The 25,972-nt window shown below is 46.2% G+C and overlaps 12 non-coding genes across 12 annotated transcripts; all 12 read left to right on the top strand.

The window, feature by feature from the left end:
* Nucleotides 1–610: 610 nt before the first annotated feature.
* Nucleotides 611–801, top strand: LOC130331215 (U2 spliceosomal RNA). Its single transcript, XR_008874157.1, has one exon. It is a non-coding gene; the product is annotated as a U2 spliceosomal RNA (small nuclear RNA).
* Nucleotides 802–2,874: 2,073 nt separating this feature from the next.
* Nucleotides 2,875–3,065, top strand: LOC130331214 (U2 spliceosomal RNA). The gene has a single exon (XR_008874156.1). It is a non-coding gene; the product is annotated as a U2 spliceosomal RNA (small nuclear RNA).
* A 2,073-nt stretch (nucleotides 3,066–5,138) lies between these two features.
* Nucleotides 5,139–5,329, top strand: LOC130331212 (U2 spliceosomal RNA). The gene has a single exon (XR_008874155.1). It is a non-coding gene; the product is annotated as a U2 spliceosomal RNA (small nuclear RNA).
* Nucleotides 5,330–7,412: 2,083 nt separating this feature from the next.
* On the top strand, nucleotides 7,413–7,603 carry LOC130331355 (U2 spliceosomal RNA). The gene has a single exon (XR_008874275.1). It is a non-coding gene; the product is annotated as a U2 spliceosomal RNA (small nuclear RNA).
* A 2,080-nt stretch (nucleotides 7,604–9,683) lies between these two features.
* Nucleotides 9,684–9,874, top strand: LOC130331354 (U2 spliceosomal RNA). Its single transcript, XR_008874274.1, has one exon. It is a non-coding gene; the product is annotated as a U2 spliceosomal RNA (small nuclear RNA).
* A 2,093-nt stretch (nucleotides 9,875–11,967) lies between these two features.
* LOC130331353 (U2 spliceosomal RNA) lies at nucleotides 11,968–12,158 on the top strand. The gene has a single exon (XR_008874273.1). It is a non-coding gene; the product is annotated as a U2 spliceosomal RNA (small nuclear RNA).
* A 2,079-nt stretch (nucleotides 12,159–14,237) lies between these two features.
* On the top strand, nucleotides 14,238–14,428 carry LOC130331352 (U2 spliceosomal RNA). The gene has a single exon (XR_008874272.1). It is a non-coding gene; the product is annotated as a U2 spliceosomal RNA (small nuclear RNA).
* Nucleotides 14,429–16,498: 2,070 nt separating this feature from the next.
* Nucleotides 16,499–16,689, top strand: LOC130331351 (U2 spliceosomal RNA). The gene has a single exon (XR_008874271.1). It is a non-coding gene; the product is annotated as a U2 spliceosomal RNA (small nuclear RNA).
* Nucleotides 16,690–18,780: 2,091 nt separating this feature from the next.
* LOC130331349 (U2 spliceosomal RNA) lies at nucleotides 18,781–18,971 on the top strand. Its single transcript, XR_008874269.1, has one exon. It is a non-coding gene; the product is annotated as a U2 spliceosomal RNA (small nuclear RNA).
* A 2,081-nt stretch (nucleotides 18,972–21,052) lies between these two features.
* LOC130331348 (U2 spliceosomal RNA) lies at nucleotides 21,053–21,243 on the top strand. Its single transcript, XR_008874268.1, has one exon. It is a non-coding gene; the product is annotated as a U2 spliceosomal RNA (small nuclear RNA).
* A 2,084-nt stretch (nucleotides 21,244–23,327) lies between these two features.
* Nucleotides 23,328–23,518, top strand: LOC130331347 (U2 spliceosomal RNA). Its single transcript, XR_008874267.1, has one exon. It is a non-coding gene; the product is annotated as a U2 spliceosomal RNA (small nuclear RNA).
* Nucleotides 23,519–25,605: 2,087 nt separating this feature from the next.
* LOC130331346 (U2 spliceosomal RNA) lies at nucleotides 25,606–25,796 on the top strand. Its single transcript, XR_008874266.1, has one exon. It is a non-coding gene; the product is annotated as a U2 spliceosomal RNA (small nuclear RNA).
* Nucleotides 25,797–25,972: the final 176 nt, after the last annotated feature.

The following is a 25,972-nucleotide window of genomic DNA, read 5'->3' as shown; positions in this document are numbered from 1 at the left end:
CACTTCCACAGGCCTTGCAGAGTGTAAACAACAACAACCCAGCTTTGTTGTGTATGTAACCATAGGGATTTGTGATGTCACCTAGAACCTTCACAGCAGCGACAGCTTTATGAGGAGCATCAGCACTGCTCTGCCTGAGCAGAACCATCACCGCCATAGGTTGTCAAATAACCCGGGTTTAACCCACACAGGTAAGTCCAATGGGGTGCAGGCATGTCCTCTATGCTTACAGCTTCCCGTGGGTGTTGGTTTGATACCGTTTGGGGACAGCCAAGGAGGCATCTGCAGGCAACAAAGGTAGGTGTGTGCTTGTGTGTGTGTTTCCTATGCAGATCCTAAGCCCAGTGTCACATGCAAGTAGGAGGAGTAAGAAGGGTTCCTGGCAAATCCGGGTTATGGATTGCATTTAAAAAGGCCCCGTGGGAGTGCAATGGGCCCCTGTCTTGCTGCTTAGCAATAATGGTATGGGTTTAGGTTCTGCTGTGTGTACTGGTGGTTGACTGCCCCCCAGCCCAGAGTGTGCATGGAAAATTGTCTGGCAGCCTCCCTGACAGCAAGCAGTGATAGTGCCCATGAAGGGGACCTTGTTGGGCCCGCCCCTTTCACGGTTATCGCTTCTCGGCCTTTTGGCTAAGATCAAGTGTAGTATCTGTTCTTATCAGTTTAATATCTGATACGTCCCCTATCTGGGGACCATATATTAAATGGATTTTTGAGAACGGGGGCCGATTTCGAAGCTTGCTTCCGTCGCCCTATGCATTGACCCGATATGGCAGTATCTTCGGGTACAGTGCACCACCCCCTTACAGGGTTAAAAAGAAAGATTCCTACTTTCATTGCTACCTGCTTGCTGGCTAGCCAGCTAGCCAGCCCTGTGGGCCTTGCTGCTGCTGCAGCCAAAAAACAAAAGGTGGTGCTGCTTCTGCTGCTTCTGCTTGTGTCTGGCCGCTGTTGGAGCGTCCAGGCACAGGACTTCTGCTGCTGCTGACTAAATGGCCTCCTTAATTGGATCATTTGAGTAGCCAGCACACCTGTGCAGGTAGGGCATGACATGATAGGCAGCTGCCTTGATAGCGGGTGGGTGCTGAATGTTCCTAATTGACAAAATAAGATTAATGCTTATGAAGAAATATAAAATCTCATCCCTTCCCCAATATCGCGCCACACCCCTACCCCTTAATTCCCTGGTTGAACTTGATGGACATATGTCTTTTTTCGACCGTACTAACTATGTAACTATGTAACATAACATGGGGGGGGGGTCTCCTGGCTGTTCACACAGGTGTGTCATTGCTGTACATTGACCATGCATTGCTTCTGTGGTATTGCAAAGGCAAAGACAAATGCTTCCAGCCATCCATTGCACTAATGGATTGGTCATCAGCTGGCTGTCTATGTCCCGCATCAATATAGACCAAAGTACAGAGGGTTAGGCTATGCTATTGTGCACCTACCTGATGCATCAGAAGGTGCGAGGCCCTTGCTAAATTCTGTGCACAGACTTTGAGATCTATACTTTAGACTGTATCTAAACCTGCTCCAACATGGACTGACATTCTGGCCTACTTTCAGCCGATGCGACTTGTCTGTCGCTGAACAGTCGCTTTTTATGTATTCAGCACCTATGTATAATGTTGTAAAAATGCTCTAGAAGCTAAAGTCGCAGAAATGTCACACATATTTGGCCTGCAACTTTCTGTGCGACAAATTCAGACAGGAAAAATCAGTATAAATCCTTAGAAAATTATCCCCCAGTGTCTCCATCTGCTGGCGGTATTGAATAAGCATTGCTGCACTGATGGGGTATGCATTAGACGAAAAAAAAGAAGAAAAAGAAGAATAATACGCCCAGAAAAGAGGCGAAAAGGAGAAAAACGTAAAAAAACGTGAAAAAAAAGTAAGAGGAAGAGAAGGGAAAAAAAGGTGGAAATGGGTTTAAAAGTGATTTCGGCGGAGATATATATATATATATATATATATATATATATATATATATATATACGCGCACACACACACATATATATAAACGTATTCTCCGTTGAGATATTGCAGCCGCTGCTGTGTCCAGGCCCAGGAGCCTTAGCACTGTGCTGTGATGTCACTCAATACCACTGACATCACTAGGTGTAAACAACATCTCTCCTTTGCTGTGTATGTGACTATGGAGCTGTTTGGTGATGTCGTCTATTATGGCCTTCATAGAAGCAACAGGAGATTGTTGCATCCATCTAGAACCCTCAGAACTACAGTGCTATGATGTCACTCACTTCCACAGGCCTTGCAGAGTGTAAACAACAACAACCCAGCTTTGTTGTGTATGTAACCATAGGGATTTGTGATGTCACCTAGAACCTTCACAGCAGCGACAGCTTTATGAGGAGCATCAGCACTGCTCTGCCTGAGCAGAACCATCACCGCCATAGGTTGTCAAATAACCCGGGTTTAACCCACACAGGTAAGTCCAATGGGGTGCAGGCATGTCCTCTATGCTTACAGCTTCCCGTGGGTGTTGGTTTGATACCGTTTGGGGACAGCCAAGGAGGCATCTGCAGGCAACAAAGGTAGGTGTGTGCTTGTGTGTGTGTTTCCTATGCAGATCCTAAGCCCAGTGTCACATGCAAGTAGGAGGAGTAAGAAGGGTTCCTGGCAAATCCGGGTTATGGATTGCATTTAAAAAGGCCCCGTGGGAGTGCAATGGGCCCCTGTCTTGCTGCTTAGCAATAATGGTATGGGTTTAGGTTCTGCTGTGTGTACTGGTGGTTGACTGCCCCCCAGCCCAGAGTGTGCATGGAAAATTGTCTGGCAGCCTCCCTGACAGCAAGCAGTGATAGTGCCCATGAAGGGGACCTTGTTGGGCCCGCCCCTTTCACGGTTATCGCTTCTCGGCCTTTTGGCTAAGATCAAGTGTAGTATCTGTTCTTATCAGTTTAATATCTGATACGTCCCCTATCTGGGGACCATATATTAAATGGATTTTTGAGAACGGGGGCCGATTTCGAAGCTTGCTTCCGTCGCCCTATGCATTGACCCGATATGGCAGTATCTTCGGGTACAGTGCACCACCCCCTTACAGGGTTAAAAAGAAAGATTCCTACTTTCATTGCTACCTGCTTGCTGGCTAGCCAGCTAGCCAGCCCTGTGGGCCTTGCTGCTGCTGCAGCCAAAAAACAAAAGGTGGTGCTGCTTCTGCTGCTTCTGCTTGTGTCTGGCCGCTGTTGGAGCGTCCAGGCACAGGACTTCTGCTGCTGCTGACTAAATGGCCTCCTTAATTGGATCATTTGAGTAGCCAGCACACCTGTGCAGGTAGGGCATGACATGATAGGCAGCTGCCTTGATAGCGGGTGGGTGCTGAATGTTCCTAATTGACAAAATAAGATTAATGCTTATGAAGAAATATAAAATCTCATCCCTTCCCCAATATCGCGCCACACCCCTACCCCTTAATTCCCTGGTTGAACTTGATGGACATATGTCTTTTTTCGACCGTACTAACTATGTAACTATGTAACATAACATGGGGGGGGGGTCTCCTGGCTGTTCACACAGGTGTGTCATTGCTGTACATTGACCATGCATTGCTTCTGTGGTATTGCAAAGGCAAAGACAAATGCTTCCAGCCATCCATTGCACTAATGGATTGGTCATCAGCTGGCTGTCTATGTCCCGCATCAATATAGACCAAAGTACAGAGGGTTAGGCTATGCTATTGTGCACCTACCTGATGCATCAGAAGGTGCGAGGCCCTTGCTAAATTCTGTGCACAGACTTTGAGATCTATACTTTAGACTGTATCTAAACCTGCTCCAACATGGACTGACATTCTGGCCTACTTTCAGCCGATGCGACTTGTCTGTCGCTGAACAGTCGCTTTTTATGTATTCAGCACCTATGTATAATGTTGTAAAAATGCTCTAGAAGCTAAAGTCGCAGAAATGTCACACATATTTGGCCTGCAACTTTCTGTGCGACAAATTCAGACAGGAAAAATCAGTATAAATCCTTAGAAAATTATCCCCCAGTGTCTCCATCTGCTGGCGGTATTGAATAAGCATTGCTGCACTGATGGGGTATGCATTAGACGAAAAAAAAGAAGAAAAAGAAGAATAATACGCCCAGAAAAGAGGCGAAAAGGAGAAAAACGTAAAAAAACGTGAAAAAAAAGTAAGAGGAAGAGAAGGGAAAAAAAGGTGGAAATGGGTTTAAAAGTGATTTCGGCGGAGAAATATATATATATATATATATATATATATATATATATATATATACGCGCACACACACACATATATATAAACGTATTCTCCGTTGAGATATTGCAGCCGCTGCTGTGTCCAGGCCCAGGAGCCTTAGCACTGTGCTGTGATGTCACTCAATACCACTGACATCACTAGGTGTAAACAACATCTCTCCTTTGCTGTGTATGTGACTATGGAGCTGTTTGGTGATGTCGTCTATTATGGCCTTCATAGAAGCAACAGGAGATTGTTGCATCCATCTAGAACCCTCAGAACTACAGTGCTATGATGTCACTCACTTCCACAGGCCTTGCAGAGTGTAAACAACAACAACCCAGCTTTGTTGTGTATGTAACCATAGGGATTTGTGATGTCACCTAGAACCTTCACAGCAGCGACAGCTTTATGAGGAGCATCAGCACTGCTCTGCCTGAGCAGAACCATCACCGCCATAGGTTGTCAAATAACCCGGGTTTAACCCACACAGGTAAGTCCAATGGGGTGCAGGCATGTCCTCTATGCTTACAGCTTCCCGTGGGTGTTGGTTTGATACCGTTTGGGGACAGCCAAGGAGGCATCTGCAGGCAACAAAGGTAGGTGTGTGCTTGTGTGTGTGTTTCCTATGCAGATCCTAAGCCCAGTGTCACATGCAAGTAGGAGGAGTAAGAAGGGTTCCTGGCAAATCCGGGTTATGGATTGCATTTAAAAAGGCCCCGTGGGAGTGCAATGGGCCCCTGTCTTGCTGCTTAGCAATAATGGTATGGGTTTAGGTTCTGCTGTGTGTACTGGTGGTTGACTGCCCCCCAGCCCAGAGTGTGCATGGAAAATTGTCTGGCAGCCTCCCTGACAGCAAGCAGTGATAGTGCCCATGAAGGGGACCTTGTTGGGCCCGCCCCTTTCACGGTTATCGCTTCTCGGCCTTTTGGCTAAGATCAAGTGTAGTATCTGTTCTTATCAGTTTAATATCTGATACGTCCCCTATCTGGGGACCATATATTAAATGGATTTTTGAGAACGGGGGCCGATTTCGAAGCTTGCTTCCGTCGCCCTATGCATTGACCCGATATGGCAGTATCTTCGGGTACAGTGCACCACCCCCTTACAGGGTTAAAAAGAAAGATTCCTACTTTCATTGCTACCTGCTTGCTGGCTAGCCAGCTAGCCAGCCCTGTGGGCCTTGCTGCTGCTGCAGCCAAAAAACAAAAGGTGGTGCTGCTGCTGCTGCTTCTGCTGCTTCTGCTTGTGTCTGGCCGCTGTTGGAGCGTCCAGGCACAGGACTTCTGCTGCTGCTGACTAAATGGCCTCCTTAATTGGATCATTTGAGTAGCCAGCACACCTGTGCAGGTAGGGCATGACATGATAGGCAGCTGCCTTGATAGCGGGTGGGTGCTGAATGTTCCTAATTGACAAAATAAGATTAATGCTTATGAAGAAATATAAAATCTCATCCCTTCCCCAATATCGCGCCACACCCCTACCCCTTAATTCCCTGGTTGAACTTGATGGACATATGTCTTTTTTCGACCGTACTAACTATGTAACTATGTAACATAACATGGGGGGGGGGTCTCCTGGCTGTTCACACAGGTGTGTCATTGCTGTACATTGACCATGCATTGCTTCTGTGGTATTGCAAAGGCAAAGACAAATGCTTCCAGCCATCCATTGCACTAATGGATTGGTCATCAGCTGGCTGTCTATGTCCCGCATCAATATAGACCAAAGTACAGAGGGTTAGGCTATGCTATTGTGCACCTACCTGATGCATCAGAAGGTGCGAGGCCCTTGCTAAATTCTGTGCACAGACTTTGAGATCTATACTTTAGACTGTATCTAAACCTGCTCCAACATGGACTGACATTCTGGCCTACTTTCAGCCGATGCGACTTGTCTGTCGCTGAACAGTCGCTTTTTATGTATTCAGCACCTATGTATAATGTTGTAAAAATGCTCTAGAAGCTAAAGTCGCAGAAATGTCACACATATTTGGCCTGCAACTTTCTGTGCGACAAATTCAGACAGGAAAAATCAGTATAAATCCTTAGAAAATTATCCCCCAGTGTCTCCATCTGCTGGCGGTATTGAATAAGCATTGCTGCACTGATGGGGTATGCATTAGACGAAAAAAAAGAAGAAAAAGAAGAATAATACGCCCAGAAAAGAGGCGAAAAGGAGAAAAACGTAAAAAAACGTGAAAAAAAAGTAAGAGGAAGAGAAGGGAAAAAAAGGTGGAAATGGGTTTAAAAGTGATTTCGGCGGAGAATATATATATATATATATATATATATATATATATATATATATACGCGCACACACACACATATATATAAACGTATTCTCCGTTGAGATATTGCAGCCGCTGCTGTGTCCAGGCCCAGGAGCCTTAGCACTGTGCTGTGATGTCACTCAATACCACTGACATCACTAGGTGTAAACAACATCTCTCCTTTGCTGTGTATGTGACTATGGAGCTGTTTGGTGATGTCGTCTATTATGGCCTTCATAGAAGCAACAGGAGATTGTTGCATCCATCTAGAACCCTCAGAACTACAGTGCTATGATGTCACTCACTTCCACAGGCCTTGCAGAGTGTAAACAACAACAACCCAGCTTTGTTGTGTATGTAACCATAGGGATTTGTGATGTCACCTAGAACCTTCACAGCAGCGACAGCTTTATGAGGAGCATCAGCACTGCTCTGCCTGAGCAGAACCATCACCGCCATAGGTTGTCAAATAACCCGGGTTTAACCCACACAGGTAAGTCCAATGGGGTGCAGGCATGTCCTCTATGCTTACAGCTTCCCGTGGGTGTTGGTTTGATACCGTTTGGGGACAGCCAAGGAGGCATCTGCAGGCAACAAAGGTAGGTGTGTGCTTGTGTGTGTGTGTTTCCTATGCAGATCCTAAGCCCAGTGTCACATGCAAGTAGGAGGAGTAAGAAGGGTTCCTGGCAAATCCGGGTTATGGATTGCATTTAAAAAGGCCCCGTGGGAGTGCAATGGGCCCCTGTCTTGCTGCTTAGCAATAATGGTATGGGTTTAGGTTCTGCTGTGTGTACTGGTGGTTGACTGCCCCCCAGCCCAGAGTGTGCATGGAAAATTGTCTGGCAGCCTCCCTGACAGCAAGCAGTGATAGTGCCCATGAAGGGGACCTTGTTGGGCCCGCCCCTTTCACGGTTATCGCTTCTCGGCCTTTTGGCTAAGATCAAGTGTAGTATCTGTTCTTATCAGTTTAATATCTGATACGTCCCCTATCTGGGGACCATATATTAAATGGATTTTTGAGAACGGGGGCCGATTTCGAAGCTTGCTTCCGTCGCCCTATGCATTGACCCGATATGGCAGTATCTTCGGGTACAGTGCACCACCCCCTTACAGGGTTAAAAAGAAAGATTCCTACTTTCATTGCTACCTGCTTGCTGGCTAGCCAGCTAGCCAGCCCTGTGGGCCTTGCTGCTGCTGCAGCCAAAAAACAAAAGGTGGTGCTGCTGCTGCTGCTTCTGCTGCTTCTGCTTGTGTCTGGCCGCTGTTGGAGCGTCCAGGCACAGGACTTCTGCTGCTGCTGACTAAATGGCCTCCTTAATTGGATCATTTGAGTAGCCAGCACACCTGTGCAGGTAGGGCATGACATGATAGGCAGCTGCCTTGATAGCGGGTGGGTGCTGAATGTTCCTAATTGACAAAATAAGATTAATGCTTATGAAGAAATATAAAATCTCATCCCTTCCCCAATATCGCGCCACACCCCTACCCCTTAATTCCCTGGTTGAACTTGATGGACATATGTCTTTTTTCGACCGTACTAACTATGTAACTATGTAACATAACATGGGGGGGGGGTCTCCTGGCTGTTCACACAGGTGTGTCATTGCTGTACATTGACCATGCATTGCTTCTGTGGTATTGCAAAGGCAAAGACAAATGCTTCCAGCCATCCATTGCACTAATGGATTGGTCATCAGCTGGCTGTCTATGTCCCGCATCAATATAGACCAAAGTACAGAGGGTTAGGCTATGCTATTGTGCACCTACCTGATGCATCAGAAGGTGCGAGGCCCTTGCTAAATTCTGTGCACAGACTTTGAGATCTATACTTTAGACTGTATCTAAACCTGCTCCAACATGGACTGACATTCTGGCCTACTTTCAGCCGATGCGACTTGTCTGTCGCTGAACAGTCGCTTTTTATGTATTCAGCACCTATGTATAATGTTGTAAAAATGCTCTAGAAGCTAAAGTCACAGAAATGTCACACATATTTGGCCTGCAACTTTCTGTGCGACAAATTCAGACAGGAAAAATCAGTATAAATCCTTAGAAAATTATCCCCCAGTGTCTCCATCTGCTGGCGGTATTGAATAAGCATTGCTGCACTGATGGGGTATGCATTAGACGAAAAAAAAGAAGAAAAAGAAGAATAATACGCCCAGAAAAGAGGCGAAAAGGAGAAAAACGTAAAAAAACGTGAAAAAAAAGTAAGAGGAAGAGAAGGGAAAAAAAGGTGGAAATGGGTTTAAAAGTGATTTCGGCGGAGAAATATATATATATATATATATATATATATATATATATATATACGCGCACACACACACATATATATAAACGTATTCTCCGTTGAGATATTGCAGCCGCTGCTGTGTCCAGGCCCAGGAGCCTTAGCACTGTGCTGTGATGTCACTCAATACCACTGACATCACTAGGTGTAAACAACATCTCTCCTTTGCTGTGTATGTGACTATGGAGCTGTTTGGTGATGTCGTCTATTATGGCCTTCATAGAAGCAACAGGAGATTGTTGCATCCATCTAGAACCCTCAGAACTACAGTGCTATGATGTCACTCACTTCCACAGGCCTTGCAGAGTGTAAACAACAACAACCCAGCTTTGTTGTGTATGTAACCATAGGGATTTGTGATGTCACCTAGAACCTTCACAGCAGCGACAGCTTTATGAGGAGCATCAGCACTGCTCTGCCTGAGCAGAACCATCACCGCCATAGGTTGTCAAATAACCCGGGTTTAACCCACACAGGTAAGTCCAATGGGGTGCAGGCATGTCCTCTATGCTTACAGCTTCCCGTGGGTGTTGGTTTGATACCGTTTGGGGACAGCCAAGGAGGCATCTGCAGGCAACAAAGGTAGGTGTGTGCTTGTGTGTGTGTTTCCTATGCAGATCCTAAGCCCAGTGTCACATGCAAGTAGGAGGAGTAAGAAGGGTTCCTGGCAAATCCGGGTTATGGATTGCATTTAAAAAGGCCCCGTGGGAGTGCAATGGGCCCCTGTCTTGCTGCTTAGCAATAATGGTATGGGTTTAGGTTCTGCTGTGTGTACTGGTGGTTGACTGCCCCCCAGCCCAGAGTGTGCATGGAAAATTGTCTGGCAGCCTCCCTGACAGCAAGCAGTGATAGTGCCCATGAAGGGGACCTTGTTGGGCCCGCCCCTTTCACGGTTATCGCTTCTCGGCCTTTTGGCTAAGATCAAGTGTAGTATCTGTTCTTATCAGTTTAATATCTGATACGTCCCCTATCTGGGGACCATATATTAAATGGATTTTTGAGAACGGGGGCCGATTTCGAAGCTTGCTTCCGTCGCCCTATGCATTGACCCGATATGGCAGTATCTTCGGGTACAGTGCACCACCCCCTTACAGGGTTAAAAAGAAAGATTCCTACTTTCATTGCTACCTGCTTGCTGGCTAGCCAGCTAGCCAGCCCTGTGGGCCTTGCTGCTGCTGCAGCCAAAAAACAAAAGGTGGTGCTGCTGCTGCTGCTTCTGCTGCTTCTGCTTGTGTCTGGCCGCTGTTGGAGCGTCCAGGCACAGGACTTCTGCTGCTGCTGACTAAATGGCCTCCTTAATTGGATCATTTGAGTAGCCAGCACACCTGTGCAGGTAGGGCATGACATGATAGGCAGCTGCCTTGATAGCGGGTGGGTGCTGAATGTTCCTAATTGACAAAATAAGATTAATGCTTATGAAGAAATATAAAATCTCATCCCTTCCCCAATATCGCGCCACACCCCTACCCCTTAATTCCCTGGTTGAACTTGATGGACATATGTCTTTTTTCGACCGTACTAACTATGTAACTATGTAACATAACATGGGGGGGGGGGTCTCCTGGCTGTTCACACAGGTGTGTCATTGCTGTACATTGACCATGCATTGCTTCTGTGGTATTGCAAAGGCAAAGACAAATGCTTCCAGCCATCCATTGCACTAATGGATTGGTCATCAGCTGGCTGTCTATGTCCCGCATCAATATAGACCAAAGTACAGAGGGTTAGGCTATGCTATTGTGCACCTACCTGATGCATCAGAAGGTGCGAGGCCCTTGCTAAATTCTGTGCACAGACTTTGAGATCTATACTTTAGACTGTATCTAAACCTGCTCCAACATGGACTGACATTCTGGCCTACTTTCAGCCGATGCGACTTGTCTGTCGCTGAACAGTCGCTTTTTGTGTATTCAGCACCTATGTATAATGTTGTAAAAATGCTCTAGAAGCTAAAGTCGCAGAAATGTCACACATATTTGGCCTGCAACTTTCTGTGCGACAAATTCAGACAGGAAAAATCAGTATAAATCCTTAGAAAATTATCCCCCAGTGTCTCCATCTGCTGGCGGTATTGAATAAGCATTGCTGCACTGATGGGGTATGCATTAGACGAAAAAAAAGAAGAAAAAGAAGAATAATACGCCCAGAAAAGAGGCGAAAAGGAGAAAAACGTAAAAAAACGTGAAAAAAAAGTAAGAGGAAGAGAAGGGAAAAAAAGGTGGAAATGGGTTTAAAAGTGATTTCGGCGGAGAAATATATATATATATATATATATATATATATATATATATATATATACGCGCACACACACACATATATATAAACGTATTCTCCGTTGAGATATTGCAGCCGCTGCTGTGTCCAGGCCCAGGAGCCTTAGCACTGTGCTGTGATGTCACTCAATACCACTGACATCACTAGGTGTAAACAACATCTCTCCTTTGCTGTGTATGTGACTATGGAGCTGTTTGGTGATGTCGTCTATTATGGCCTTCATAGAAGCAACAGGAGATTGTTGCATCCATCTAGAACCCTCAGAACTACAGTGCTATGATGTCACTCACTTCCACAGGCCTTGCAGAGTGTAAACAACAACAACCCAGCTTTGTTGTGTATGTAACCATAGGGATTTGTGATGTCACCTAGAACCTTCACAGCAGCGACAGCTTTATGAGGAGCATCAGCACTGCTCTGCCTGAGCAGAACCATCACCGCCATAGGTTGTCAAATAACCCGGGTTTAACCCACACAGGTAAGTCCAATGGGGTGCAGGCATGTAGGCATGTCCTCTATGCTTACAGCTTCCCGTGGGTGTTGGTTTGATACCGTTTGGGGACAGCCAAGGAGGCATCTGCAGGCAACAAAGGTAGGTGTGTGCTTGTGTGTGTGTTTCCTATGCAGATCCTAAGCCCAGTGTCACATGCAAGTAGGAGGAGTAAGAAGGGTTCCTGGCAAATCCGGGTTATGGATTGCATTTAAAAAGGCCCCGTGGGAGTGCAATGGGCCCCTGTCTTGCTGCTTAGCAATAATGGTATGGGTTTAGGTTCTGCTGTGTGTACTGGTGGTTGACTGCCCCCCAGCCCAGAGTGTGCATGGAAAATTGTCTGGCAGCCTCCCTGACAGCAAGCAGTGATAGTGCCCATGAAGGGGACCTTGTTGGGCCCGCCCCTTTCACGGTTATCGCTTCTCGGCCTTTTGGCTAAGATCAAGTGTAGTATCTGTTCTTATCAGTTTAATATCTGATACGTCCCCTATCTGGGGACCATATATTAAATGGATTTTTGAGAACGGGGGCCGATTTCGAAGCTTGCTTCCGTCGCCCTATGCATTGACCCGATATGGCAGTATCTTCGGGTACAGTGCACCACCCCCTTACAGGGTTAAAAAGAAAGATTCCTACTTTCATTGCTACCTGCTTGCTGGCTAGCCAGCTAGCCAGCCCTGTGGGCCTTGCTGCTGCTGCAGCCAAAAAACAAAAGGTGGTGCTGCTGCTGCTGCTTCTGCTGCTTCTGCTTGTGTCTGGCCGCTGTTGGAGCGTCCAGGCACAGGACTTCTGCTGCTGCTGACTAAATGGCCTCCTTAATTGGATCATTTGAGTAGCCAGCACACCTGTGCAGGTAGGGCATGACATGATAGGCAGCTGCCTTGATAGCGGGTGGGTGCTGAATGTTCCTAATTGACAAAATAAGATTAATGCTTATGAAGAAATATAAAATCTCATCCCTTCCCCAATATCGCGCCACACCCCTACCCCTTAATTCCCTGGTTGAACTTGATGGACATATGTCTTTTTTCGACCGTACTAACTATGTAACTATGTAACATAACATGGGGGGGGGTCTCCTGGCTGTTCACACAGGTGTGTCATTGCTGTACATTGACCATGCATTGCTTCTGTGGTATTGCAAAGGCAAAGACAAATGCTTCCAGCCATCCATTGCACTAATGGATTGGTCATCAGCTGGCTGTCTATGTCCCGCATCAATATAGACCAAAGTACAGAGGGTTAGGCTATGCTATTGTGCACCTACCTGATGCATCAGAAGGTGCGAGGCCCTTGCTAAATTCTGTGCACAGACTTTGAGATCTATACTTTAGACTGTATCTAAACCTGCTCCAACATGGACTGACATTCTGGCCTACTTTCAGCCGATGCGACTTGTCTGTCGCTGAACAGTCGCTTTTTATGTATTCAGCACCTATGTATAATGTTGTAAAAATGCTCTAGAAGCTAAAGTCGCAGAAATGTCACACATATTTGGCCTGCAACTTTCTGTGCGACAAATTCAGACAGGAAAAATCAGTATAAATCCTTAGAAAATTATCCCCCAGTGTCTCCATCTGCTGGCGGTATTGAATAAGCATTGCTGCACTGATGGGGTATGCATTAGACGAAAAAAAAGAAGAAAAAGAAGAATAATACGCCCAGAAAAGAGGCGAAAAGGAGAAAAACGTAAAAAAACTTGAAAAAAAAGTAAGAGGAAGAGAAGGGAAAAAAAGGTGGAAATGGGTTTAAAAGTGATTTCGGCGGAGAAATATATATATATATATATATATATATATATATATATATATACGCGCACACACACACATATATATAAACGTATTCTCCGTTGAGATATTGCAGCCGCTGCTGTGTCCAGGCCCAGGAGCCTTAGCACTGTGCTGTGATGTCACTCAATACCACTGACATCACTAGGTGTAAACAACATCTCTCCTTTGCTGTGTATGTGACTATGGAGCTGTTTGGTGATGTCGTCTATTATGGCCTTCATAGAAGCAACAGGAGATTGTTGCATCCATCTAGAACCCTCAGAACTACAGTGCTATGATGTCACTCACTTCCACAGGCCTTGCAGAGTGTAAACAACAACAACCCAGCTTTGTTGTGTATGTAACCATAGGGATTTGTGATGTCACCTAGAACCTTCACAGCAGCGACAGCTTTATGAGGAGCATCAGCACTGCTCTGCCTGAGCAGAACCATCACCGCCATAGGTTGTCAAATAACCCGGGTTTAACCCACACAGGTAAGTCCAATGGGGTGCAGGCATGTCCTCTATGCTTACAGCTTCCCGTGGGTGTTGGTTTGATACCGTTTGGGGACAGCCAAGGAGGCATCTGCAGGCAACAAAGGTAGGTGTGTGCTTGTGTGTGTGTTTCCTATGCAGATCCTAAGCCCAGTGTCACATGCAAGTAGGAGGAGTAAGAAGGGTTCCTGGCAAATCCGGGTTATGGATTGCATTTAAAAAGGCCCCGTGGGAGTGCAATGGGCCCCTGTCTTGCTGCTTAGCAATAATGGTATGGGTTTAGGTTCTGCTGTGTGTACTGGTGGTTGACTGCCCCCCAGCCCAGAGTGTGCATGGAAAATTGTCTGGCAGCCTCCCTGACAGCAAGCAGTGATAGTGCCCATGAAGGGGACCTTGTTGGGCCCGCCCCTTTCACGGTTATCGCTTCTCGGCCTTTTGGCTAAGATCAAGTGTAGTATCTGTTCTTATCAGTTTAATATCTGATACGTCCCCTATCTGGGGACCATATATTAAATGGATTTTTGAGAACGGGGGCCGATTTCGAAGCTTGCTTCCGTCGCCCTATGCATTGACCCGATATGGCAGTATCTTCGGGTACAGTGCACCACCCCCTTACAGGGTTAAAAAGAAAGATTCCTACTTTCATTGCTACCTGCTTGCTGGCTAGCCAGCTAGCCAGCCCTGTGGGCCTTGCTGCTGCTGCAGCCAAAAAACAAAAGGTGGTGCTGCTGCTGCTGCTTCTGCTGCTTCTGCTTGTGTCTGGCCGCTGTTGGAGCGTCCAGGCACAGGACTTCTGCTGCTGCTGACTAAATGGCCTCCTTAATTGGATCATTTGAGTAGCCAGCACACCTGTGCAGGTAGGGCATGACATGATAGGCAGCTGCCTTGATAGCGGGTGGGTGCTGAATGTTCCTAATTGACAAAATAAGATTAATGCTTATGAAGAAATATAAAATCTCATCCCTTCCCCAATATCGCGCCACACCCCTACCCCTTAATTCCCTGGTTGAACTTGATGGACATATGTCTTTTTTCGACCGTACTAACTATGTAACTATGTAACATAACATGGGGGGGGGGTCTCCTGGCTGTTCACACAGGTGTGTCATTGCTGTACATTGACCATGCATTGCTTCTGTGGTATTGCAAAGGCAAAGACAAATGCTTCCAGCCATCCATTGCACTAATGGATTGGTCATCAGCTGGCTGTCTATGTCCCGCATCAATATAGACCAAAGTACAGAGGGTTAGGCTATGCTATTGTGCACCTACCTGATGCATCAGAAGGTGCGAGGCCCTTGCTAAATTCTGTGCACAGACTTTAAGATCTATACTTTAGACTGTATCTAAACCTGCTCCAACATGGACTGACATTCTGGCCTACTTTCAGCCGATGCGACTTGTCTGTCGCTGAACAGTCGCTTTTTATGTATTCAGCACCTATGTATAATGTTGTAAAAATGCTCTAGAAGCTAAAGTCGCAGAAATGTCACACATATTTGGCCTGCAACTTTCTGTGCGACAAATTCAGACAGGAAAAATCAGTATAAATCCTTAGAAAATTATCCCCCAGTGTCTCCATCTGCTGGCGGTATTGAATAAGCATTGCTGCACTGATGGGGTATGCATTAGACGAAAAAAAAGAAGAAAAAGAAGAATAATACGCCCAGAAAAGAGGCGAAAAGGAGAAAAACGTAAAAAAACGTGAAAAAAAAGTAAGAGGAAGAGAAGGGAAAAAAAGGTGGAAATGGGTTTAAAAGTGATTTCGGCGGAGAAATATATATATATATATATATATATATATATATGCGCACACACACACATATATATAAACGTATTCTCCGTTGAGATATTGCAGCCGCTGCTGTGTCCAGGCCCAGGAGCCTTAGCACTGTGCTGTGATGTCACTCAATACCACTGACATCACTAGGTGTAAACAACATCTCTCCTTTGCTGTGTATGTGACTATGGAGCTGTTTGGTGATGTCGTCTATTATGGCCTTCATAGAAGCAACAGGAGATTGTTGCATCCATCTAGAACCCTCAGAACTACAGTGCTATGATGTCACTCACTTCCACAGGCCTTGCAGAGTGTAAACAACAACAACCCAGCTTTGTTGTGTATGTAACCATAGGGATTTGTGATGTCACCTAGAACCTTCACAGCAGCGACAGCTTTATGAGGAGCATCAGCACTGCTCTGCCTGAGCAGAACCATCACCGCCATAGGTTGTCAAATAACCCGGGTTTAACCCACACAGGTAAGTCCAATGGGGTGCAGGCATGTCCTCTATGCTTACAGCTTCCCGTGGGTGTTGGTTTGATACCGTTTGGGGACAGCCAAGGAGGCATCTGCAGGCAACAAAGGTAGGTGTGTGCTTGTGTGTGTGTTTCCTATGCAGATCCTAAGCCCAGTGTCACATGCAAGTAGGAGGAGTAAGAAGGGTTCCTGGCAAATCCGGGTTATGGATTGCATTTAAAAAGGCCCCGTGGGAGTGCAATGGGCCCCTGTCTTGCTGCTTAGCAATAATGGTATGGGTTTAGGTTCTGCTGTGTGTACTGGTGGTTGACTGCCCCCCAGCCCAGAGTGTGCATGGAAAATTGTCTGGCAGCCTCCCTGACAGCAAGCAGTGATAGTGCCCATGAAGGGGACCTTGTTGGGCCCGCCCCTTTCACGGTTATCGCTTCTCGGCCTTTTGGCTAAGATCAAGTGTAGTATCTGTTCTTATCAGTTTAATATCTGATACGTCCCCTATCTGGGGACCATATATTAAATGGATTTTTGAGAACGGGGGCCGATTTCGAAGCTTGCTTCCGTCGCCCTATGCATTGACCCGATATGGCAGTATCTTCGGGTACAGTGCACCACCCCCTTACAGGGTTAAAAAGAAAGATTCCTACTTTCATTGCTACCTGCTTGCTGGCTAGCCAGCTAGCCAGCCAGCCCTGTGGGCCTTGCTGCTGCTGCAGCCAAAAAACAAAAGGTGGTGCTGCTGCTGCTGCTTCTGCTGCTTCTGCTTGTGTCTGGCCGCTGTTGGAGCGTCCAGGCACAGGACTTCTGCTGCTGCTGACTAAATGGCCTCCTTAATTGGATCATTTGAGTAGCCAGCACACCTGTGCAGGTAGGGCATGACATGATAGGCAGCTGCCTTGATAGCGGGTGGGTGCTGAATGTTCCTAATTGACAAAATAAGATTAATGCTTATGAAGAAATATAAAATCTCATCCCTTCCCCAATATCGCGCCACACCCCTACCCCTTAATTCCCTGGTTGAACTTGATGGACATATGTCTTTTTTCGACCGTACTAACTATGTAACTATGTAACATAACATGGGGGGGGGGGTCTCCTGGCTGTTCACACAGGTGTGTCATTGCTGTACATTGACCATGCATTGCTTCTGTGGTATTGCAAAGGCAAAGACAAATGCTTCCAGCCATCCATTGCACTAATGGATTGGTCATCAGCTGGCTGTCTATGTCCCGCATCAATATAGACCAAAGTACAGAGGGTTAGGCTATGCTATTGTGCACCTACCTGATGCATCAGAAGGTGCGAGGCCCTTGCTAAATTCTGTGCACAGACTTTGAGATCTATACTTTAGACTGTATCTAAACCTGCTCCAACATGGACTGACATTCTGGCCTACTTTCAGCCGATGCGACTTGTCTGTCGCTGAACAGTCGCTTTTTATGTATTCAGCACCTATGTATAATGTTGTAAAAATGCTCTAGAAGCTAAAGTCGCAGAAATGTCACACATATTTGGCCTGCAACTTTCTGTGCGACAAATTCAGACAGGAAAAATCAGTATAAATCCTTAGAAAATTATCCCCCAGTGTCTCCATCTGCTGGCGGTATTGAATAAGCATTGCTGCACTGATGGGGTATGCATTAGACGAAAAAAAAGAAGAAAAAGAAGAATAATACGCCCAGAAAAGAGGCGAAAAGGAGAAAAACGTAAAAAAACGTGAAAAAAAAGTAAGAGGAAGAGAAGGGAAAAAAAGGTGGAAATGGGTTTAAAAGTGATTTCGGCGGAGAAATATATATATATATATATATATATATATATATATATATATATATATACGCGCACACACACACATATATATAAACGTATTCTCCGTTGAGATATTGCAGCCGCTGCTGTGTCCAGGCCCAGGAGCCTTAGCACTGTGCTGTGATGTCACTCAATACCACTGACATCACTAGGTGTAAACAACATCTCTCCTTTGCTGTGTATGTGACTATGGAGCTGTTTGGTGATGTCGTCTATTATGGCCTTCATAGAAGCAACAGGAGATTGTTGCATCCATCTAGAACCCTCAGAACTACAGTGCTATGATGTCACTCACTTCCACAGGCCTTGCAGAGTGTAAACAACAACAACCCAGCTTTGTTGTGTATGTAACCATAGGGATTTGTGATGTCACCTAGAACCTTCACAGCAGCGACAGCTTTATGAGGAGCATCAGCACTGCTCTGCCTGAGCAGAACCATCACCGCCATAGGTTGTCAAATAACCCGGGTTTAACCCACACAGGTAAGTCCAATGGGGTGCAGGCATGTCCTCTATGCTTACAGCTTCCCGTGGGTGTTGGTTTGATACCGTTTGGGGACAGCCAAGGAGGCATCTGCAGGCAACAAAGGTAGGTGTGTGCTTGTGTGTGTGTTTCCTATGCAGATCCTAAGCCCAGTGTCACATGCAAGTAGGAGGAGTAAGAAGGGTTCCTGGCAAATCCGGGTTATGGATTGCATTTAAAAAGGCCCCGTGGGAGTGCAATGGGCCCCTGTCTTGCTGCTTAGCAATAATGGTATGGGTTTAGGTTCTGCTGTGTGTACTGGTGGTTGACTGCCCCCCAGCCCAGAGTGTGCATGGAAAATTGTCTGGCAGCCTCCCTGACAGCAAGCAGTGATAGTGCCCATGAAGGGGACCTTGTTGGGCCCGCCCCTTTCACGGTTATCGCTTCTCGGCCTTTTGGCTAAGATCAAGTGTAGTATCTGTTCTTATCAGTTTAATATCTGATACGTCCCCTATCTGGGGACCATATATTAAATGGATTTTTGAGAACGGGGGCCGATTTCGAAGCTTGCTTCCGTCGCCCTATGCATTGACCCGATATGGCAGTATCTTCGGGTACAGTGCACCACCCCCTTACAGGGTTAAAAAGAAAGATTCCTACTTTCATTGCTACCTGCTTGCTGGCTAGCCAGCTAGCCAGCCCTGTGGGCCTTGCTGCTGCTGCAGCCAAAAAACAAAAGGTGGTGCTGCTGCTGCTGCTTCTGCTGCTTCTGCTTGTGTCTGGCCGCTGTTGGAGCGTCCAGGCACAGGACTTCTGCTGCTGCTGACTAAATGGCCTCCTTAATTGGATCATTTGAGTAGCCAGCACACCTGTGCAGGTAGGGCATGACATGATAGGCAGCTGCCTTGATAGCGGGTGGGTGCTGAATGTTCCTAATTGACAAAATAAGATTAATGCTTATGAAGAAATATAAAATCTCATCCCTTCCCCAATATCGCGCCACACCCCTACCCCTTAATTCCCTGGTTGAACTTGATGGACATATGTCTTTTTTCGACCGTACTAACTATGTAACTATGTAACATAACATGGGGGGGGGGGTCTCCTGGCTGTTCACACAGGTGTGTCATTGCTGTACATTGACCATGCATTGCTTCTGTGGTATTGCAAAGGCAAAGACAAATGCTTCCAGCCATCCATTGCACTAATGGATTGGTCATCAGCTGGCTGTCTATGTCCCGCATCAATATAGACCAAAGTACAGAGGGTTAGGCTATGCTATTGTGCACCTACCTGATGCATCAGAAGGTGCGAGGCCCTTGCTAAATTCTGTGCACAGACTTTGAGATCTATACTTTAGACTGTATCTAAACCTGCTCCAACATGGACTGACATTCTGGCCTACTTTCAGCCGATGCGACTTGTCTGTCGCTGAACAGTCGCTTTTTATGTATTCAGCACCTATGTATAATGTTGTAAAAATGCTCTAGAAGCTAAAGTCGCAGAAATGTCACACATATTTGGCCTGCAACTTTCTGTGCGACAAATTCAGACAGGAAAAATCAGTATAAATCCTTAGAAAATTATCCCCCAGTGTCTCCATCTGCTGGCGGTATTGAATAAGCATTGCTGCACTGATGGGGTATGCATTAGACGAAAAAAAAGAAGAAAAAGAAGAATAATACGCCCAGAAAAGAGGCGAAAAGGAGAAAAACGTAAAAAAACGTGAAAAAAAAGTAAGAGGAAGAGAAGGGAAAAAAAGGTGGAAATGGGTTTAAAAGTGATTTCGGCGGAGAAATATATATATATATATATATATATATATATATATATATATACGCGCACACACACACATATATATAAACGTATTCTCCGTTGAGATATTGCAGCCGCTGCTGTGTCCAGGCCCAGGAGCCTTAGCACTGTGCTGTGATGTCACTCAATACCACTGACATCACTAGGTGTAAACAACATCTCTCCTTTGCTGTGTATGTGACTATGGAGCTGTTTGGTGATGTCGTCTATTATGGCCTTCATAGAAGCAACAGGAGATTGTTGCATCCATCTAGAACCCTCAGAACTACAGTGCTATGATGTCACTCACTTCCACAGGCCTTGCAGAGTGTAAACAACAACAACCCAGCTTTGTTGTGTATGTAACCATAGGGATTTGTGATGTCACCTAGAACCTTCACAGCAGCGACAGCTTTATGAGGAGCATCAGCACTGCTCTGCCTGAGCAGAACCATCACCGCCATAGGTTGTCAAATAACCCGGGTTTAACCCACACAGGTAAGTCCAATGGGGTGCAGGCATGTCCTCTATGCTTACAGCTTCCCGTGGGTGTTGGTTTGATACCGTTTGGGGACAGCCAAGGAGGCATCTGCAGGCAACAAAGGTAGGTGTGTGCTTGTGTGTGTGTTTCCTATGCAGATCCTAAGCCCAGTGTCACATGCAAGTAGGAGGAGTAAGAAGGGTTCCTGGCAAATCCGGGTTATGGATTGCATTTAAAAAGGCCCCGTGGGAGTGCAATGGGCCCCTGTCTTGCTGCTTAGCAATAATGGTATGGGTTTAGGTTCTGCTGTGTGTACTGGTGGTTGACTGCCCCCCAGCCCAGAGTGTGCATGGAAAATTGTCTGGCAGCCTCCCTGACAGCAAGCAGTGATAGTGCCCATGAAGGGGACCTTGTTGGGCCCGCCCCTTTCACGGTTATCGCTTCTCGGCCTTTTGGCTAAGATCAAGTGTAGTATCTGTTCTTATCAGTTTAATATCTGATACGTCCCCTATCTGGGGACCATATATTAAATGGATTTTTGAGAACGGGGGCCGATTTCGAAGCTTGCTTCCGTCGCCCTATGCATTGACCCGATATGGCAGTATCTTCGGGTACAGTGCACCACCCCCTTACAGGGTTAAAAAGAAAGATTCCTACTTTCATTGCTACCTGCTTGCTGGCTAGCCAGCTAGCCAGCCCTGTGGGCCTTGCTGCTGCTGCAGCCAAAAAACAAAAGGTGGTGCTGCTGCTGCTGCTTCTGCTGCTTCTGCTTGTGTCTGGCCGCTGTTGGAGCGTCCAGGCACAGGACTTCTGCTGCTGCTGACTAAATGGCCTCCTTAATTGGATCATTTGAGTAGCCAGCACACCTGTGCAGGTAGGGCATGACATGATAGGCAGCTGCCTTGATAGCGGGTGGGTGCTGAATGTTCCTAATTGACAAAATAAGATTAATGCTTATGAAGAAATATAAAATCTCATCCCTTCCCCAATATCGCGCCACACCCCTACCCCTTAATTCCCTGGTTGAACTTGATGGACATATGTCTTTTTTCGACCGTACTAACTATGTAACTATGTAACATAACATGGGGGGGGGGTCTCCTGGCTGTTCACACAGGTGTGTCATTGCTGTACATTGACCATGCATTGCTTCTGTGGTATTGCAAAGGCAAAGACAAATGCTTCCAGCCATCCATTGCACTAATGGATTGGTCATCAGCTGGCTGTCTATGTCCCGCATCAATATAGACCAAAGTACAGAGGGTTAGGCTATGCTATTGTGCACCTACCTGATGCATCAGAAGGTGCGAGGCCCTTGCTAAATTCTGTGCACAGACTTTGAGATCTATACTTTAGACTGTATCTAAACCTGCTCCAACATGGACTGACATTCTGGCCTACTTTCAGCCGATGCGACTTGTCTGTCGCTGAACAGTCGCTTTTTATGTATTCAGCACCTATGTATAATGTTGTAAAAATGCTCTAGAAGCTAAAGTCGCAGAAATGTCACACATATTTGGCCTGCAACTTTCTGTGCGACAAATTCAGACAGGAAAAATCAGTATAAATCCTTAGAAAATTATCCCCCAGTGTCTCCATCTGCTGGCGGTATTGAATAAGCATTGCTGCACTGATGGGGTATGCATTAGACGAAAAAAAAGAAGAAAAAGAAGAATAATACGCCCAGAAAAGAGGCGAAAAGGAGAAAAACGTAAAAAAACGTGAAAAAAAAGTAAGAGGAAGAGAAGGGAAAAAAAGGTGGAAATGGGTTTAAAAGTGATTTCGGCGGAGAAATATATATATATATATATATATATATATATATATATATATATATACGCGCACACACACACATATATATAAACGTATTCTCCGTTGAGATATTGCAGCCGCTGCTGTGTCCAGGCCCAGGAGCCTTAGCACTGTGCTGTGATGTCACTCAATACCACTGACATCACTAGGTGTAAACAACATCTCTCCTTTGCTGTGTATGTGACTATGGAGCTGTTTGGTGATGTCGTCTATTATGGCCTTCATAGAAGCAACAGGAGATTGTTGCATCCATCTAGAACCCTCAGAACTACAGTGCTATGATGTCACTCACTTCCACAGGCCTTGCAGAGTGTAAACAACAACAACCCAGCTTTGTTGTGTATGTAACCATAGGGATTTGTGATGTCACCTAGAACCTTCACAGCAGCGACAGCTTTATGAGGAGCATCAGCACTGCTCTGCCTGAGCAGAACCATCACCGCCATAGGTTGTCAAATAACCCGGGTTTAACCCACACAGGTAAGTCCAATGGGGTGCAGGCATGTCCTCTATGCTTACAGCTTCCCGTGGGTGTTGGTTTGATACCGTTTGGGGACAGCCAAGGAGGCATCTGCAGGCAACAAAGGTAGGTGTGTGCTTGTGTGTGTGTTTCCTATGCAGATCCTAAGCCCAGTGTCACATGCAAGTAGGAGGAGTAAGAAGGGTTCCTGGCAAATCCGGGTTATGGATTGCATTTAAAAAGGCCCCGTGGGAGTGCAATGGGCCCCTGTCTTGCTGCTTAGCAATAATGGTATGGGTTTAGGTTCTGCTGTGTGTACTGGTGGTTGACTGCCCCCCAGCCCAGAGTGTGCATGGAAAATTGTCTGGCAGCCTCCCTGACAGCAAGCAGTGATAGTGCCCATGAAGGGGACCTTGTTGGGCCCGCCCCTTTCACGGTTATCGCTTCTCGGCCTTTTGGCTAAGATCAAGTGTAGTATCTGTTCTTATCAGTTTAATATCTGATACGTCCCCTATCTGGGGACCATATATTAAATGGATTTTTGAGAACGGGGGCCGATTTCGAAGCTTGCTTCCGTCGCCCTATGCATTGACCCGATATGGCAGTATCTTCGGGTACAGTGCACCACCCCCTTACAGGGTTAAAAAGAAAGATTCCTACTTTCATTGCTACCTGCTTGCTGGCTAGCCAGCTAGCCAGCCCTGTGGGCCTTGCTGCTGCTGCAGCCAAAAAACAAAAGGTGGTGCTGCTGCTGCTGCTTCTGCTGCTTCTGCTTGTGTCTGGCCGCTGTTGGAGCGTCCAGGCACAGGACTTCTGCTGCTGCTGACTAAATGGCCTCCTTAATTGGATCATTTGAGTAGCCAGCACACCTGTGCAGGTAGGGCATGACATGATAGGCAGCTGCCTTGATAGCGGGTGGGTGCTGAATGTTCCTAATTGACAAAATAAGATTAATGCTTATGAAGAAATATAAAATCTCATCCCTTCCCCAATATCGCGCCACACCCCTACCCCTTAATTCCCTGGTTGAACGTGATGGACATATGTCTTTTTTCGACCGTACTAACTATGTAACTATGTAACATAACATGGGGGGGGGGGGGTCTCCTGGCTGTTCACACAGGTGTGTCATTGCTGTACATTGACCATGCATTGCTTCTGTGGTATTGCAAAGGCAAAGACAAATGCTTCCAGCCATCCATTGCACTAATGGATTGGTCATCAGCTGGCTGTCTATGTCCCGCATCAATATAGACCAAAGTACAGAGGGTTAGGCTATGCTATTGTGCACCTACCTGATGCATCAGAAGGTGCGAGGCCCTTGCTAAATTCTGTGCACAGACTTTGAGATCTATGCTTTAGACTGTATCTAAACCTGCTCCAACATGGACTGACATTCTGGCCTACTTTCAGCCGATGCGACTTGTCTGTCGCTGAACAGTCGCTTTTTATGTATTCAGCACCTATGTATAATGTTGTAAAAATGCTCTAGAAGCTAAAGTCGCAGAAATGTCACACATATTTGGCCTGCAACTTTCTGTGCGACAAATTCAGACAGGAAAAATCAGTATAAATCCTTAGAAAATTATCCCCCAGTGTCTCCATCTGCTGGCGGTATTGAATAAGCATTGCTGCACTGATGGGGTATGCATTAGACGAAAAAAAAGAAGAAAAAGAAGAATAATACGCCCAGAAAAGAGGCGAAAAGGAGAAAAACGTAAAAAAACGTGAAAAAAAAGTAAGAGGAAGAGAAGGGAAAAAAAGGTGGAAATGGGTTTAAAAGTGATTTCGGCGGAGAAATATATATATATATATATATATATATATATATATATATATATATACGCGCACACACACACATATATATAAACGTATTCTCCGTTGAGATATTGCAGCCGCTGCTGTGTCCAGGCCCAGGAGCCTTAGCACTGTGCTGTGATGTCACTCAATACCACTGACATCACTAGGTGTAAACAACATCTCTCCTTTGCTGTGTATGTGACTATGGAGCTGTTTGGTGATGTCGTCTATTATGGCCTTCATAGAAGCAACAGGAGATTGTTGCATCCATCTAGAACCCTCAGAACTACAGTGCTATGATGTCACTCACTTCCACAGGCCTTGCAGAGTGTAAACAACAACAACCCAGCTTTGTTGTGTATGTAACCATAGGGATTTGTGATGTCACCTAGAACCTTCACAGCAGCGACAGCTTTATGAGGAGCATCAGCACTGCTCTGCCTGAGCAGAACCATCACCGCCATAGGTTGTCAAATAACCCGGGTTTAACCCACACAGGTAAGTCCAATGGGGTGCAGGCATGTCCTCTATGCTTACAGCTTCCCGTGGGTGTTGGTTTGATACCGTTTGGGGACAGCCAAGGAGGCATCTGCAGGCAACAAAGGTAGGTGTGTGCTTGTGTGTGTGTTTCCTATGCAGATCCTAAGCCCAGTGTCACATGCAAGTAGGAGGAGTAAGAAGGGTTCCTGGCAAATCCGGGTTATGGATTGCATTTAAAAAGGCCCCGTGGGAGTGCAATGGGCCCCTGTCTTGCTGCTTAGCAATAATGGTATGGGTTTAGGTTCTGCTGTGTGTACTGGTGGTTGACTGCGCCCCAGCCCAGAGTGTGCATGGAAAATTGTCTGGCAGCCTCCCTGACAGCAAGCAGTGATAGTGCCCATGAAGGGGACCTTGTTGGGCCCGCCCCTTTCACGGTTATCGCTTCTCGGCCTTTTGGCTAAGATCAAGTGTAGTATCTGTTCTTATCAGTTTAATATCTGATACGTCCCCTATCTGGGGACCATATATTAAATGGATTTTTGAGAACGGGGGCCGATTTCGAAGCTTGCTTCCGTCGCCCTATGCATTGACCCGATATGGCAGTATCTTCGGGTACAGTGCACCACCCCCTTACAGGGTTAAAAAGAAAGATTCCTACTTTCATTGCTACCTGCTTGCTGGCTAGCCAGCTAGCCAGCCCTGTGGGCCTTGCTGCTGCTGCAGCCAAAAAACAAAAGGTGGTGCTGCTGCTGCTGCTTCTGCTGCTTCTGCTTGTGTCTGGCCGCTGTTGGAGCGTCCAGGCAC

This window comes from Hyla sarda, unplaced genomic scaffold, assembly GCF_029499605.1.
Source record: "Hyla sarda isolate aHylSar1 unplaced genomic scaffold, aHylSar1.hap1 scaffold_347, whole genome shotgun sequence".
NCBI classification, from domain to species: Eukaryota; Metazoa; Chordata; class Amphibia; order Anura; family Hylidae; genus Hyla; species Hyla sarda.
Note: the sequence above shows the minus strand (reverse complement) of the source record. Positions and strands in the feature narration are given on the sequence as shown.